Consider the following 15,483-nt stretch of genomic DNA (forward strand, 5'->3'; position numbering starts at 1 on the left):
TCTTGGACGTCTCTTACGTTGCAGACGTTGTTCTAGATGCTGGGATTTAAAAGGTGAGCAAGACAAAATGCCTGCCCTCGGGAGACTTCTATTTCGACGGGGAAAACAGCAAAAGAAGGATGAATACACATACGGTATGGCAGGTGGTGAGATGTTCTCGGAATAAATGTAAAGAATAAGGAGACAGTGATCAGGAGGGGAGTAGAGAGGAGGATTCTCTGAAGAGGAATTTGAGCACTTGCCTACACAAAACAGGGACCCGGGATCTGCCACATTTGGTCACAAAACCAAGGAAGGTATCCTGTGGGACCAACTAAGTTTGGGTCAGATGCGCAAGTCTGCTGGCCTGGAACCCCTCGGCTTCCGGACCTCATGTGGAGGGGTCTTTAACTCCAGGGACAAGGGAACCCCCTGCTGGGGTGGGTGCCCATGGAGGGGAGCAGAGTCCCCTGGGCTGCGGCAGGGAGGCGCCGGGAGGGGGAGGTGGGGGCGGGGGGAGGAGCGGAGCAAATGCAGCCAGGGAGCTGGGCAAGCCGGCAAGTGTACCCAACAGGGTCTCAGAAAGAAGTAACGAGAAGCCTGTTCCAGGAAGGAGACATCAGCGAGGCTGCTAAGTGCTACCGAGAAGCAGAGACAAGTGAAAGGGAGATAATTTGCTGCGGATGAAAGACCTAGGATTTCCGTTCTCATGATGATTTCAGAGGCATTTCTCACCCCCGTTGGGTGGATTCGGACAAAAGCTGTTAGTGACTCGGAAGACGAGCTCGCCGAGGCTGGCAGGTCCCTGTTTGCGAATAGCTTCTATTCCACACCATCTGCTCACGAGCCAGTGGAGTCACACATCGCAGAAGCAGTAGAAGCCGAGCTCCGTGCACACAATTCTTCTGTTCCGACTACTTCGCAGCCTGTTCACACACAAGGCCACACTACGTCAAACAGCCCCCAAAAGCCATTGTGAGGGACCATAGCCACCCTAACAAAAGAATAAAAAAAGGAATCTATACTTTTTTTTTTTTTTTTTTTCATAAGAACAGCCTCCAACATCTTTCTTTCTCGTCAGCTCCTGGGCTGTGGGAATCTAGAAAAATCCCGGTTCCAAACACTGATTTTCATCTCAGTAGTTTTATTTTGAAATAAGCTTAGATTTCCCAAACGGTTGCAAAAAAAAAATAGTCCAGTTCCTGGCTCCCCTTGACCCAGTGTCTTCTGACATTAACATCTTACATGACCAGAGTGCATTTATCAGAAATTGGAAACTAACGGATACAACAACCTCACAGAGGTGTGGGCTTTTGTCCAGATTTCCCAGTTTTTCCCACTAACATCTTTCTTCTTTTCCAGGATCCCAACCAGAACCCCGTTTTGCATTACTCGTGTGGCCTCTTTAGAATGCCCTAACCCAGGACATTTCTCTGTCTTTCCGGGGTTTTTGTGACCCGGAGTCTTTTGAAGAGTGTTTACCAGGTGTTTTGGAGAATATCCCCCAATGTGGGTCTGCTTCATGCTTTCTCCTAGACGTTGGGCGGAGGTTACGATTTGGGATAAGAATGACGCGGGGGTGACGTGCTCCTCTCCTTGAATTGTATCAGGAGGCGAGAATGATATCGACAGGACAGATAACCGTGATGGTCATGTTGCGCACCTGCTTAATGTTGTCTCCTCTACAGTTACTACTTTTCTCTTTGTGTCATCTGTTCCTGAGCAGAGAGTCTCTAAATACAGCCCACATTCAAGGGGAGCGGAGGAAAGCTCTCCGTTTTGGAGAATTTATGGTCAGACGTGTTAAAACCGCCACAGTGATTGATAAATATTTGGGGAAGGTAGCTGGAGTGCGTGTAGGTGTCTAGTTTCCCCTTCAAGTTCTGTCCACAAAGGTCAGCGTTCATCACTGACACTGCCTAGAGCAGTTATGACAGCACTTTCTCTTTCTAACTTGTATCCTGTATTCATGAACTTGGGCTGTTCCGTAAGGGAGACTAGTCGCTTCTTCACTTACGTATTTATCTGTTCATTCCTTCATATTTTTTTTGCATTCATTCACTCAATCATTGACGTATATAAGTATGGATCTATTTTTTTTTTAATTCTTTGTGTTATAATCCAATACATTTCATATCGTTTCTGTCCGTTTATGTTTTTGCTCAAATTGGTCCAGCTTTGGCCACTTGGGAACACTTTTCACGTTGGCTCCTATACGCTTCTGTCATGTTCCGCATCCATATATATGGCTCGTCTTCTGCATTTTCTGCTCCAGCCTTAGAATCTATCCTTTCTCCAGGGAGCCTTAAAAACAAGTGGTGAATGTTAGAAAATGACAGTTAGAAACCAAGGTCTGGGCATTGAATGTCTGCACCACTTTATGTTCATTTATTTATTTTAAGAGAGAAAGAGAGAGAGTGCTATCAGGACAGAGAGAGGAGAATCCCAAGCCGGCGAGAGAGAGAGAGAGAGAGAGAGAGAGAGAGAGAGAACCCCAAGCAGGCTCCACACTCAGCGTGGAGCCCCACACTGTGCTCGATCTCACAATCGCAAAATCATGACCTGAACTGATAAGAAGAATCAGACGTTTAACCGACTGAGCCACCAGGTGCCCCAAGATGTCTGTGGCACTTTTTAAACTTTACCTTCTTCTTTGCAAATATGGATCCAACGTTTACCAGTGAAGTCCATGAGAGCAACAGTTGTACTACTGGAGAATCTGAGGAAACAAACAAACAAACAAAACAAAAATCCAAGATATATTTGTTTTCATGGCGCTAGCTATCAAGTTATCCATAATGGGTCAAAATGGAATTATGTAGTCACCTTTAAAAATAATGAAATAAGTACATTGGCTCACATTTCTAGGGCCACGTTGATTTTTAATATAAAGGAAAATATATCAGGAAAGTGGTGATTTCATAGTTGCATAGATAAATTCTGAACGTTTCTGAGTCAAACACAGCCCCAGGGAGAGGAATACACGTAAACGCAAATTTTGAATGTTCCGTTGGTGGTGTTGGCATTGCTGGTGTTACGTTGTGGGTAGAGATTTAAACCTTGCCTCTTAAATTCAGTGACTCCTGGTCCATGGGCATCTCACACTGAATCCATCCAGAAGGAATCCTTGCCTTCCCACCCGTGGCCCCACCAGCCCGCCATCTTAGGAGACCCCGTCTGCACCCACCCAGGTGCTCAAGCTGAAAAGCGTCTCAGAATCCCATTCAGCGTATGACCAAGTCCAAGTTTGCCTTGAGCAGAGAGCCCTGGTCAAAACCACTGCCATTTCAAAGCCACTGTTTTATCAGCCTCCTAACAGATTCTCCTGATTGCATTCTTGTACGAATTCCAATCTCTTCGTCACAGAGCCGTTGAGGATTCTTAACACATAAATCTGAGCATGTCACTTCCCTGCTGGGATCCTTTCCACCATTTCACTTAGGAGAAAACTGATGCCTGCTCCATTTTGGGGGACAAGTGGCCCGACCTGGCCTCCAGCAGCCATGCGCCCTCTGCTGGGTTTATCACCCTGCACTCATCCATCCTGAGCCCCCTCACCCTTCACCCCTACTCCACATCTTCCCGTAAGCCACACCTCCCTCTTCAGAGAAGACTCTTCTCTTCTACCCTTTATCTGAATAACTTGTCTCTACCTTTTTTTTTCTTGAGACTGACTAATCAGAGAGATGGTCAATGGTCACATCATCAAAAACAGACTTTTTATTATGTTCACACAGCATTTTCTATTTTCTCCTAATAATGCGTATCCTGAATACAGATCTCAAATCATCAACTCATGTGTCCAAAGATATAGCTGTTGATGTATATATCAAAAGTTTATTTTTCTTAAATGAACCTTTGTTCTCTAGTTGTCATAAACTAAATCTTGAAGCTTTGGGAATGTTCTCCATTCTGTGGGTTCTTTTTTTTTAATGTTTATTTATTTTGAGAGAGAGAGAGAGAGAGAGAGAGACAGAAAGGGAAGGGCAGTGAGAGAGGGAGAAAGAATCCGAAGCAGGCTCCAGGCTCTGAGCTGTCAGCACAGAGCCAGACGTGGGGCTCGAACCCAAAAGCTGTGAGATCATGACCTGAGCTGAAGTCAGAAGCTTAACCGACTGAGCCACCCAGGCGCCCCAGTGACATCGACTGTTTGGAGATGCCGGGAATCCATTCTGTGGGCTCTAAGGGGCTTCGTTTTGCCCAAGCACAGTGGGTGTTAATTTCTGGGAGGCAACCTTCTGTTCCTCATGGTCAGTCTCTGTTCCGTGGCCTCCCTGGGGACCTCCTGGTCTTCAGTGGCATCTGGTCTTCATTCAATGGCCTTCTCAGGTGCTGCTGGGCCATCAGTAGAATCTGCATGCGAGGCCTCTCCTCTCTACACACTCATCCACGTCACATGGGATGCATCCAATGGCTCACTTGTGACACAAGGGGACCTCTGTGGGGCAATTTATGATCCAGCTGCCTGGATAAATCATGGGCACTTTCTACACTGGGGTTCCACCTTCTTCTCAGATATTCTGCTGGAAAAACAAAAGCACCTCTTTGCTCCCAGGTTCCCCAAACCTACTTACAGGTCCGATCATTCCTCTGAGGAACTTGGTCAACGGTGGGTAGAGAACCAACCCTCTTTCTCAATAATTCTCCAACATAAACAGCTTTATTTCCTTCTGAAGCTCACAGCACTCATGGACCACATGCCGTTATGGGAGAGCTTTATTCTGACTGCAATGTGGGCGCTTCTCGCCATTGTGTTGCCTCTCGCATCTGCCACGACGTTCTGGCTCATGATTAATACTGGCTACGTATGAGCTTTGGGGAGATGAGATTAGGTTTTGGGGAGCACACATAGCCAGTGAATCCTACAACTGTGCATGATATTGATTTATTTAAAAATTCCTAGGAAACCCCGGTCAAGTAAATGAAAGCTTGTTTCCCTGAAAAATGTAAAGATAAACTTTTCATCAAGCCTCTGTCACTTCCTTCCGCGTCCTGAGCAGTTGAGCTCAGTATGCAAGTTGCACACTAACACACTGATGACATTAACTGTGGAATCTGTTTGAAAACAATTCTGCTTCTCGTTGTGGTTCAGCTTTCCCAGGGAGATAACCCGCGGTTACCTAGAGAAAAAGACATTCTTTTGATTCTCAACTTCAATTCACAGGTGCCACCTCAAGTTCAAGGACTGTATTTTTTTTTTTAAACACTAGATAAACTTTCAAGAGATACCCGGAGGAAGAGTAATTACTTTGGAATTGATTCTGCTGTTCAAGTGGCTTCTCAGTTTGGAGAAACAATTAAAGTTTTCCACTTCTGGGCCTCAGTTCCTGGAATAATTGGGCATCAGAATTCTTCAGGATGCCCTTAAGAGAAGACGCTGAGATGGACACACAAATATCTCACCCGTGCCGCATCTCTCCTTATGCTCTGCTGGGCTCCTGCAGTGCTGGGGGGGGGGGGGGGGGGCGGTAAATTAAGAGATATCATGTGAATGTCAAAGCCCCATTGGCTTTGGTAGCTACACACACATTTCTGCATACGGAGTCCTGTGTTTCCGAAAGCCACGTGGGATTGACCCTGGCAAATCCAGAAATACTGATACGCTGAAGGCATGCAAAGAAAATTCCAAAGTAAGGGTGATTGCCCATTCTGTGGGATACGTCAGGGGCAGCTGGACACAGATATTGTTGAGCACGGGGTCAACAGGAATCAGAAATTATAGTTTATCAGTCCTCCACTTAATCATTTTGGATATATCTGCCCAGGAAAATGGTTCGTTGTTGTTTCTTCCTAGAATTTTTGGACAATGTATCTCTGCAGCCAGAAAACATTTATAGGGATAAAAGGATTAGTGTATTTATCATCTAAATTCCAAGCCATCTTTACGTAATATGAGATTGGTACTGCAGACACACACGTAGTTAGGAAGTCTCTGTCCATAGAATTATTTCTTCATCGTATGAGGTCATGATATTGGACTTCTTATCATCAAATTACCTCGTCTCGTCTTCTGAGGTGGGGGTTGATCCCTACTCGAATGCATTTTCGTCCGTCAGTTATTTATATTATGTAGTAATACATAATATACATAAAAGTATAGGACATAAAGGACAGTTTTACTTTTAATATTTTCAACACGAAATTCTACTAATGGGATGCACTGAGTTCCTCTCTACGTCAGTCACTGTACTTAAACAATGGCACCAAGAATCAGGTGATATGATGACTACCCAACATGTTTTGGAAAAAAAAAAAGGCACTAAACTACGGTTCTGAGAATACCTAGTCAAAGCAGGCGAGCTGTTCGGTGCAAACAGTCACAATGTATCGAAGGGAGACTAATTTTTTCTGCTCTTTTGTGTTTCTTTTTCCCTCTCTCTTTTTCGGTAAGACCCTAGAAGAGAATACATTAGCTTAGGAAGAAGATTTCAGATCTTTTCATTAGAATAAGATGAAGAACTCAAAGAAGCCAACGTTGACAATGCTCTTGCCCCCCACAGTCGAAACAGACAAGTCTAGAATCACTACGGGAGCCAATACCAAGGAGCAAAAGCGTGCAACTTTCTGCTGGGAAGACGATCAGGGCCTTCTACACTAATTAATAGCACATTTAGGAACTAAACCTTCCTGTCATATCAAGAGCAGAATTAAAGGGATAACAGCCCAAAGATTTCTTCCTGAGTGGCCTCTATGCCAGGTGAAGGTTACTTCCTTCCTTCCACACCTCGTATAGCGCTCTGTTCTAAAGAACTGTATTTAAATAGCTCTGAAATCACAACAGTGACAGATAAATAGATGAACTCCAATCTCCACGGAAGCACCCATACTGCTGGGCTTATTTTATAATTTCTCTTAGCCTCCTGCTTTTAAAGAAACAATCTTCAGTTATTCATTCCTGAGAACACTACCGGGAGAGCCCTGAAACAAACAAATGAGCAAAAAAAGGTTTGTAAAATCAGGACAACGTTACTTACTTACATTTCTTCCCACCTGTTATCGCTTTGGCTTCCCTCTTCAAACTCAAAAGACTAGTACATGGGAAACACAAGGGATTTGTCCTTGTTTGTTTCCGGTAATTTGGTTTCAGTCTTAATATAGTCCCTCTCTAATCCTTGACTGTTCAAGGCAGCGGAAAATCTCTTTTTGAATTGTTTTCCATTAAACAATATTCCATTAAATATTGTTGCTATGATCCTCTGGCTATCAGGGATGACATATTCCTTGTTTCAAAAAGAAGGTGGATATCCCCTCTGTAAAGAATCCATGCTGACCTCTGACTTTCCAAGTGGTAACATGAGCCACGGCAAAGGGTGATTCAGTCTATATATGCGTAGCTGCTTCCATCACAGGAAGGACACAACAGCCTCGAAATTGAGGAGAGGAACCAGAGGAATATGAGATCAAGGGGATCATGACCATGGAGAGGATCGTGTCCTTGTGAGGAGTGTGGCCCCATGGACTGTGGTGTGGGTAACACAAGGAAGAAGGTACATGTACACAGAGCCCTAAGGCAGTGGGGGGGGGGATCCTGTCCTCCTCTTGTCAGGACCCCTGGGAGGACACCACCTCCCTCAGGAAAATTGAAGGAAAGAAAGGAAGCCGGGAGAGCAGAGAAACCGTGGCGGGAAGCTGAAACTTATTTAATCAAGTTTCAATCATGAAATGACTGTGTAAATTGGAACAGACTAAATCTCAAAAAAAAAAAAAGTAAATTTAAAAGTTTTCCACAATCCAGCAGAGAGTGACTCACAAAGAAGCTAATTTCATCTTTTGAAGAACAAAGACAGGAACAAAAATTAAATATACTGCACCCATTTTAAAACCGACCCCTATGCTTGCTTGCACTTGACCTTGCTTGCTTGACCCCTAGCAGAGTCTGGTCGGTCTATCTTGACTAAATAAGAGCCCTGCGGCATGTTGGATGACTTTCAGTTTCTGCAGGGATCTGCAGAATTGTGAAACAATCCGATTGCAGAATCAGAATGAAATGTTATGTTTTCTTCAATCTTTTAAATCTCTTACTCCTGCATAAACAGAGCTTTTTCCCCCCATCCATTCCTATCAAGCTTTTCAAAACCACTCAATATAATTTTTACAGAAAAACAAAACCTCTCCATGTGTCCCCACAGTTGGTCCCTTTAGATGACAGTTGATTTCAACCCACAATGAAAGCAATAAACTCAGCCACGACGCACAGACATTGTGAAGAGACAAAACCATCTCTCCGTAAGCAAATGAGGACCTGCAGGACGCGGAAATCCCACAATCTAGAGAATAGAGAGCACTCAGCTACGCCAGAAGCAGCCCTCGGCACCTTCATGGGCTCATGTCAGTCCTTCCAACAAATAGAGCAATAAAGAAAATAACAGGAATAAGGAAAAGAGGCAGTCTGGGTTAAACGATAATCCATTAAGAGTACATCTCCATTGACTCCAATTAACTTCTGAAATAATTATTGCCTTAAACTCTTCCGAGAAGCGTAAAATAAGCTGACGTTTCCAAGACCCCACCGCAGTGCTTAATGGGCAGAAGCGCATCGGCCTGGAGGCCGCAGGGGTGGGGCAGCAGGTGCACCCTCCCAGGCCTGCGCGGACACTGCTTCCTAGCTGCCCCTCACCTGCCGGGTCCGGTCGTGCACCCACCCGCACGCACAGGCACCGCACCCGAAAGGTGTGCAATCTGCTGGCAGCGCCCTCGCCGCTCGATCACCTACACGCGAAAAAAAAAAAAAAAAAAAAAAAAAAAGTCGATTAAAATTTTTTTTCGTAATTACGAAAAGTTAATGCATCAACAAACCAGAAGCTCACCATGAATTTTTAATGTGATTTGGAAACAGGATGCCGACATGTATTTCGCAATTAATGTTGCATTTTATTTTACTTGCGATCGATCTCCGGAGGGGCTGGGAGCGGAGCGGGGGAGGGGAGGCATTTGCTTGCGCCTGCAAGCGTGGGGGGCACTTTTGCCTTTACTTGTCATCCGGGTTCTACCCCTCCGTCACTGGAGGCAGAGAGGGAAGGGGCAGGCGTTGACATACAATAATGGTATTTGTGGCTCTTCATCACATTAAAAAAAAAAAAAAATCAGCAAACGGTTCTAGAATGCTGGTTCACCGGATGAGACCCAGCAATCAAAGCGAGAGTTTAGGACCTCTGTGCATTAAGTGTCCAGAGTCTTTTCTATGGGAGTCGGTGTGGGTCTCTAGCCTCCTCTAGTGGTGGCCTTGAGGTACTACCACCACTCACCTTGCAGAGCCTCTGGCCTCTCTCTCCCTGGGAAGACTTTTGAAAGAAATAATTGAAAATACGCTCTTGTTTCCACAACTGCAGCCCATTTGAAACTCTCCTAAAGAATTTACATTACTATCATTTTAATAAACCAGTAATCCTTCCTTCACAAGTCTGCATTTCTTTTTTTTTAATGTTTAGTTTTGAGAGAGAAAGAGCGTGAATAGGGGGAGGGCCAGAGAGAGAGGGAGACACGGAATCCGCAGCAGGTTCCAGGCTCTGAGCTGTCAGCACAGAGCCCGACGCGGGGTCCCCACAAAATCGAGATCATGACCTGAGCCGAACAAAGTCCGATGCTCAACCAACTGAGCCGCGCCCCCCCCCCCCACCCCAGTCGCCCCCACAGGCCCGCATCTCTAATAAATTCGAGCCATGTGAGAGTTCGCATCGGGGATTTTTCAAGTGGTGTTCACCTCGAGCAAACCTGGAAGCGGAAAAAAAAGCAGAAGCACGTCAGCGACCGTCTGGAAACTTGGGGCCCAAGAGGCTGACACGGTGAGACACGAAGCCCGCCGCGCTGGATCCTGCCGGAGGATGACGAAAGTACCCTAAACGCTGGCAGAGCTCGGGGCCTGCCCGGCCCGCACCTCGCATGGCACCGGAGGAAGGGCACCGGGGCGAGTTTCACCCAGGCCCGAGGCCCCGCGCAGCCTCACCCTCCCAGGGGGCCACTGGTGCACGGCGATTGACCATATGGAGAATGTCACGGGCCTTACCTTAGGTGAGCACGCACGCAACACACACGCGAGGGAGAGCCGGTGAGGGAGGTGGCCCGCGGGGGTCACACCGCGTCGTTCAGGTGCACCGGGCACAGGGCGTCCACGGCCCACGGGGAGGCCGTGAGACTGCACTCTGAGGTCTCCGAATTTCAAAACTCTCGATGGAAGTTTCTGTGCATGATAATAGGGCCACTTGAGAACAATACCATCAAAATACAGCTCTGGGATCATCGGGAGGGTTTTTTAATAAAGCAATTTATATAATTTTTAACATCATTTGAAGAAATCATGTCAACTTTATATATGTGTGTGTGTGTGTGTGTGTATATAGGTGTTATATATGTATATATACACATATATAAGCTATATATATGTTATATATATATATACATATATATAAGTTATATATACATATATATATATATACAGGAATAGATATATTTGTATCTATATCTATAAAACAGGAATATATATGTTTGTATCTATTTCTATAGATATAGTATATAGACAGAGACTTTATATATAGAGATAAGCTTTATATATATATAGATATAGTCGAGTCCCCCCTTCAATTTTGCATACAGAAAAGAAGGGAAGAAGGAGTGACCTCCCATCACTTCTTCATGAATCACTTCTGTATCATCATATCTTGCCAGCCAAAAAAAAAAAAAAAAAATTACTTTTGGAATAAGAAATAATAAGAAAAGTAGAATGTAGTTTCTTCATCGAAGCGTATTCTCAAAAAACTCACCATGTACTTAGACTTGACTCATTCCAAATCCAGAAATGCGTTCCACCCAGAATAACACGCAGTGAGAAAATCAGCATGTTCTCCCAGAAGACAAACAATATTTACAATAAAGACACCTAATTTTGGATCTCAGTTGCTCCATTTATGAGCTTTGTGATCTTGGTCAAGTCAATTAACCTCAGAGCACCTTTAGCGTCCTCATTGCTGCCATGGGGACTGGCTTATCTGACACTTACTGTGATGAGTGAGTGAGACAGGGTTTGTGACAAAGTCTGGCGAACTGAGAAGCGAGGACCTTGCAGCCTTACAATCAATATGCTGGTACCGGGGGCAAGTCTCACGAAAGGAGTTCAAGATCACAGTGCGGGGCACCTGGGGGGCTCAGTCGGTTAAGCGTCTGATTCTTGGTTTCAGCTCAGATCATGATCTTGTGGATCGTGAATTCGACCCCTGCGTCGGGCTCTGTGCTAACAGTGCAGAGCCTGCTTGGTATTCTTTCTTTCTCTCTCCCTCTCTCTCTGGCCCTTCTCAACTCGTTCTCTCTCTCTCTCTCTCTCTCTCCCTCTCAAAATAAACAAACTTTAAAAAAGATTACAAATACATAATGGTTCCCGAGACCCAAGGAATATGGTGGCCCTGATGTATTACCAAACTTTCAAATGGTGATGAAAACAGTTTCATATCTGACAAGTATTTTTAAGAGAGACTATCTCTAAGACAAAGCCAAGCTCATCTGTGGAGGTAAGGTACCTTTGGAACAAAACGTCTGAACCAGGCAAGGTCTGAAAACACGGCGGTCCCGAAGCAGAGTTGGCGGCCTCCCTAAGCCAGGAGCTGCCCTTACTGATAATGCACCCTCCTGTTCACAGACCCAAGTTCACCTGTCTTTATGCCCTGGAGTCTTATCTTCACATGTGAATCTCTTCGGGTCTTCCTCGACAAGGTAGCCGTCAACTCATTGGATTTCTCATAGAAGGTACCTACAAATAGGCTTCTGCCTTTTATGACATCATTGAACGCCCTCTGAACAGATTTCTGTCGGAGTTTGGACAGTGCGTTGGGGATGGTTTCCCCGTGCGGATCCTTGGTTGCCAGTGACAGACATAGAAGGAGGCTGCCTTGGACAGAAAAAGAAAGGGAAGTCATTAAAAGGATCAGAGAGCACTCACACCATCACAAGAAAGCACTAGGTGTCGCTACATGCTGTAGGGTCCCAGAGGCACACGTGGGGGACACAGCTATGTCCCGTGCAGAGGCAGGAAGACCTTGTAAACCCCACGAGCATTGAACGGCAGAACCAGCATCGCCCCAGAAACGCTGGTGCCAGCGGGGGCCTCCAGGAAGCACACACCAAGGAGAATTAGAAGTGGGAGGAAGTTGATGGGGGGGGGGGGGGATGCCTGTGAAAGACCAAGGGCACAGGGAGCCGAGGAGGCAGCGAAGACCTCGGGCCAGAGGCAGGTCTGACAGTGAGGCGGGGAGGGAGGGAGGTCCGGGCAGGGAGAGCCCCCCACCCCCAGACTGCGGTGTCATTCGGGAAGTCTCCCTCGGAGTGGCGCGGCGAGGAGGTCGCGCGCAAAGACGTGCAGAGACGGATCCCCCATGGGTGCTACTCGCCGGGCCCCACACCCCCACGACTGCCCCGATGCGAGCGGGTCGTTGGGGGAAGGCCTGTCCCCACCACAGCTCTAGGTTTGCCTGCAGGATCCTAGCGTCGGGGAGAGGACTTGTCCCCCCTTCACGGGTCGGCAGGGCCTCGATGGCCAGATCAGACCGTCGGGAGGCTTGTGCAGCCAGAGACCAGCACAGGGGAGCCGGGATTTTCAGCTCTTTTCCTTCCACCAGAGGGATCACGGGTGCTCCTAAGGACGGTGACAAGCCAACGAGCACCCTTTCTGGGACCTCGACAGAACATCTCATGTGGCTGGTGTTTTACCCCAAAAAGGGCTAAAACTGGGCTGGGAGAGACTTGTCTTACTGCCGATCAGGATACACCTGCTGTGCGGACTGATGCTGTAAACAGAGAAAAGTGAGTGAGGTGCCCGTCACTGGCCACACAGGCAGAGGTCAAGTCAAGTGTCTGTCTCGAATGGAGCCGCCCCTCGCCTCACGTGGCACCAGCTCCAGGAGAAGCGGGAGCAGGAAGGGGTCTTGCGTCTGCTGGCGACTGAGCAGTGACACGGTGCGGTCCGGCCGCTGCACTGCTCCCTCAGGTCGCCTTCTGCAACCAACCGCTTCCCATTCTGCAAAAAAACGCAAGTCTGGGTACAGACGGCTCAGCTTGCTGTCTGCTCCGAGTCTCGAATGGCAAAGATCAAAGTATTGGCTTTCTGGAGCCCCTGGGGGGCAATCTCCTTTTAATCTTGTTCAGGTCGTTCGCAGAACTCCGTTCCCTGTGGTTTTAGGACCATCCAGGTGGCTTCTTTGTCAGCTCTGGCTGGGGTCATTCTCAGCTCGTAGAGTTGCCCGCCGGAGTTCGGGGCCACAGGGATCCTACAGGAAGCAGGTCTCTGCCACCTCTCCTCTCGGCCAGCCCCTCTCCCCACCGACTTTCCTGAGGCCTGTCCCCCACTCACCTCCGATTTTCAGGGCTCACCTGATCACGCTGGGCCCCTCCTGGGGGATGATTTCCTTATCTTAAGTTCAGCTGACTTTTCAACCTAAGTGTTATCTGAGCATTAGGCTGTCGATTTCTTTTTTGTTTTAAGTTTATTTATTTATTTTGAAAGAGAGAGAGAGAGAGAGAATGGGGGGAAGGGTCAGAGAGAAACACACAGAGAGAGAGAGAATCTCAAGCAGCCTTCACACTGTCAGTACAGAGACCAGGTTGAGGCTCAGACTCATGAACCGTGAGATTGATAAGGGAACCTAAGGCCAGCGGAGGGCAAAGCACAAGCGAACAACACCCCACCCCCAGGGTGGGACATGTGTGACGTCCCTCAGGCGCTCCTGGCTGCCCAAGGACAGAAAATAAGTGGTTGAACTGACAGAATCACAGGACTGGAGTCTCCATCAGTTTACAAATATCTTAGCAATTTACAAGAACAAGCAATCTTACCAATAGCCTGATGTCCAGAAAGCCTCTACTGGCTTCATGATAATGCTTTGCCAGAGGGAAAAACAACCTTAGTTTGACAACAACTAGGCCTCCAGTAATCTGTGAGTCTTCTTTAGCATATGAAAATCCCTTTCGGAAACTTCCTCTGGACTTCATCACCCCCGACTCGATAGTTTATTAGAAACAGTCACCCCTCAAACTTACGAGGCAGCTCTTTCTACACACAAGTCCTGTCCCTGTGGTTTTATTAAAGAACCAAACATGACTCAAGAATTTCTCGGCCGTCGACGCCGGACCCCCATCACTCCAAAACCCCATCAGGATCATGACCTAAGCCAAAATCAAAAGTCGGACACATAACCTGACAGAGCCACCCAGGGGCCCTCGGCTCTCCTAGTTCTTACATTAATGCAGCAGCCACAAGGGTAACACCATCATCCACGCGGTAAACCGAGGCAGTGCCCGGGTGTCCCTGACAGTCCCAGCTACTCCACACACTGGGTTCTCTTCCAGTAGCTGCATTTGCCCCAACAAACTTTAGAGGCTCCCAAATAGAGCTAACTTTTCTATTACACTTATGTCCTCAAAAGTCCCTAGGAATTCTCCCCAGGGGGAGACCGTGCACTGTGACCCAGATGTCTCATCAAAAGGTTTTAATCTTTGTTGTTTGGGGTTTTTGTTTTTGTTTTCCTTTTCCCCTACAGACATCCTTGCATCTTTTCAGTTTGACAGCCACTCAGCCTCAAAGGGAGATATAAAGATTTGGCTCAAAGACAGGATTTCCAGTAAGCGAACAGAAACCAGAAAGCACAGATGTGGGCTTGTCAGCGTTTGAAGCGATCTCATCGCTGCTTTCAAAGTGAATATATTTCATGATGCTTCCATGAGCTATTTAAAATAACTCCTGTTATTCCATATATCATCGTATCAAATTGCCTACTCCCTTTTTGACACTGGATTTTGCTCATTAAAATGTGTGCTTAATTCTCAATAGTTGGACAGAAAATTTGAGCATAACTGTGTTTCAAAAGCACATTGATCAGTTCTGAGAAAAGGTGAAGTAACCACATTCGGCCCAGTTTCCCCCTCTTACCACCAAGAACCCCCATGCACGAGACAGCCAACAGGTACGAGAAGACCTCGAAAAGCAGAACAGAAGGCGGCAGAAAGGGCAGGGAGCTGGGGACGTGGGGGAGGAGGGGATGGCAGGTCCCTGTATCTCCTGCCCCCTCCCGTGCATCCCAGGCAGGACTCTGCGGAAGCCGTCCCCAGGGGGGAACACACTGCTAATAGGCCCTGATCACTTTGTCGTAACTAGAAACGATGGTTGGTGCTTATCTGATAAATGTGCAAATCCTTCTTCCTAGATATTACGGAAGCCTCACATAATGCATTTTTCAAAAGTGCAAAAGCAACACACACACACACACACACACACACACACACACACATGCTTCTATCACTCCAAGTTGACATAGACAACCCACTTTTTGATTAAGGATTTTACCGAGTCCTGAAGCTGGAGGGGACAGCGAACCTTCAGCCATCACCCGGCCATGTCCCCTTCCATCAGACGAGGGATGTCAAATATTTCAGCCTGTTACCTTCTCTGACATTCACTGAAGGGGACAGCGATGTCCCAGTTCTGCAAATATATTAAAAACTCCCCTTCGGTTCCAATAAGGCCGT

The 15,483-nt window shown here is 46.8% G+C and overlaps 1 long non-coding RNA gene across 1 annotated transcript; it reads right to left on the bottom strand.

The window, feature by feature from the left end:
* Nucleotides 1-9,178: 9,178 nt before the first annotated feature.
* LOC132665137 (uncharacterized) lies at nt 9,179-11,685 on the bottom strand. Its single transcript, XR_009603996.3, has 3 exons — nt 11,487-11,685; nt 9,983-10,156; nt 9,179-9,690 (listed from the first exon to the last, which is right to left on the bottom strand). It is a non-coding gene; the product is annotated as an uncharacterized LOC132665137 (long non-coding RNA).
* Nucleotides 11,686-15,483: the final 3,798 nt, after the last annotated feature.

The sequence above is a fragment of the Panthera onca genome, chromosome D3 (assembly GCF_046562875.1).
Source record: "Panthera onca isolate mPanOnc1 chromosome D3, mPanOnc1 haplotype 2, whole genome shotgun sequence".
Lineage (NCBI taxonomy): Eukaryota > Metazoa > Chordata > Mammalia > Carnivora > Felidae > Panthera > Panthera onca.